Source organism: Hypanus sabinus, chromosome 11 (assembly GCF_030144855.1).
Source record: "Hypanus sabinus isolate sHypSab1 chromosome 11, sHypSab1.hap1, whole genome shotgun sequence".
Lineage (NCBI taxonomy): Eukaryota > Metazoa > Chordata > Chondrichthyes > Myliobatiformes > Dasyatidae > Hypanus > Hypanus sabinus.
In genome coordinates, this window is record NC_082716.1 from 30,584,441 (window position 1) to 30,586,850 (window position 2,410).

The 2,410-nt window shown below is 34.4% G+C and overlaps 1 protein-coding gene across 4 annotated transcripts in view; it reads left to right on the forward strand.

The window, feature by feature from the left end:
- The window catches only part of LOC132401802 (receptor-type tyrosine-protein phosphatase F-like), a 362,488-nt gene that overhangs the window by 343,679 nt on the left and 16,399 nt on the right, over positions 1-2,410 (forward strand). The gene's annotated exons all lie outside the window — the stretch shown is intronic.

Here is a 2,410-nt window from a genome sequence, read left to right on the forward strand (position 1 = left end):
GAGGGTTATGAGCTGAGTGCAGGCCGGTGTGACTAGGTGAGAGTAAGCATTCAGCACGGACTAGAAGGGCCGAGATGGCCTGTTTCCGAGCTGTAATTGTTATATGGTTAAAATATTAAGTATATCTTGGCCTTGTTTTGGGCAGCTCTTTGTAATAGAAAAAGTTTTCTTGAATTTCACCATCATTTGCAAATCTTACAAATGCTACATCATATTTATTGGTGAAATCTGTTAACTCATCAACCTGGATAGAGAAGCGGTTTTTCAGTTTATCACACAAACCTCTTCAGCATCATTGTGCACATCATCAATATATCATTTGAGAGCGAAAAGTTTTCATTTTTTCATTTCATTTTTCATCTCTCATACTGCATCAAAGTACAAAAATTTCATAATACAATTCACTTCTACACAATCCACCTTTTGCAATGTTTACAACAGCAGCAAAGCAGCAGGCCAGCAGCTGAGTCACGGCATGTAAAAATTCCTTTAGATTGAAAATTTCCCTCCAGTTTTCTACATTTTCTATACTCCTCATCAGCTACCATCCTCCCCTCTGTGCAATACAGCACTCACCAATTATCAGCCTACTGTCCTCCCCTCCCTGTAATGCAGCACTCAGCAATTATCAACGGCCTCCCCATCTCACATCAGAAACTGAGAATGGACTCAAACAAATAAACACGGTCTTACTGCGACAAATATGCTTGATTGAGAGACCTCTAATGAGATTACTAACAGGTCTGCTCAGTCACTGCCCACTACTGTGAGCACAGGCATTGTACGTAGCATGAAGTTCAAAAAACAATCTTTTTTTCATCACAGTCTCTTGCGAAACCCCAGTAGAGAAACACTGCTTTAAAGTGTGTAAGGTCTTACGTTTAAAAACTTACTATAAACATTATTAAAATACTACATCGATATTATAAAAAGCTTATACTGTTATTTATGAAGCAGTATGATTCACAAAATGAGTGTTATACCAACCAGAAAGATTTAACAGGCTGTCACAGTTATCTTTAAGATAGAAAAGACTTGAGGAGGAATCAGGGAACCATCTTCAAGATTTTGAAAAAGAGAGACTGCTTTTACTTGTGACTTGTAATTGCTCAAAGGATCATAAATACAAAATAGTCACTAATGAATCCAGAGTGGAATTCTGGAGAAATTTCATTATCTACGATGAGTACTGCAAAGATTCATTTATGAAAAAAACTAGTTAAACTAATGAGAGAAAAAGACCCAGATATGAAATGGGTGGGAGAAGGCCCTCCATTTGTAGGCCTGGTAGATTGAATATTCAGTTTCTGACTTATAATATCTATTTATCAATGTAATAGTCAAATACTTTTTTCTTTTAAACTGTTTGATAATCTTGAATAATAATTAAAGAGACTAATTGAAAACAAACTCAAATATTGAAAACAATCATATTTATGTAATGTCTTCATGACAACCAAACACATCTCAGTGGGATTACATATACTTCCGTGTGTGAAATCTAATTTAATACTGCTTTTGAATTCTCTGCTTTCTTTGGAACTATTGCTTAAGCTTTTAAATTTATATGACTGTTGGTCCCTCAGCTGAGCTATCAAAGTGTGGTGTATGTTTAAGATTGCTGTATGATTCCAGTCTCTTGGAACTTGCTGTTGTGTTAACTTCAAAAAGGACTAGACCAGTGATATTTTTCATTTGACGTAATTGCCTCATGAAATATGTTTGTGGGAAAATGAACTTCAAAATTCTAGAGCTGTTATCTAATTAAATCTTTATACCGTATTTCAAAAAGTGGGAATGACTGTCATTCTCTATCATTCTGATTAATTATACTTCCTCATATTTATTAAAATGAAAAAAAGACCTTGATTTATATGGGACTTTCTATGGCTTAGGAACCAGTGAACTACACCTAAATTTTTGAAGTCACTAATTTAATGTATGAAAGGAGCCAGTCAACTTACTTAAAGCAAATATTAATAAAACATTAATTATCAGTGTTAGTTAAAGGATAAATATAGGTAGAGGTAACGCCCTACTATTTTTAAAGATACATAGGATTTTTTATACCCCTCTGAAAGAGCCTATGTTTAAACTTCAACAAGTTTAACATCTCATCCAAAATAAGTCACCTCCAACAACATAGTACTACCTTACTGTTGCAATTTAAGAATTGGGTTTGATTTTTGTCTGGAGTAGGTCTTGAATAGACAACCAACTGGACTGTGGCAAGAGCAATTAAATTTTGTTGTCATTTAAAGTTTGCATTACATACTGTATTTAACAAGAAATACTTTGGTGACTCAACCAGAACATAAACACTGACATCAACTGAATAGGCTGCTTTTGTAAATGTTATGCACACTCATCTCCAGATATTGGATTAACCCATTTTATTGTTTGTTTGCAG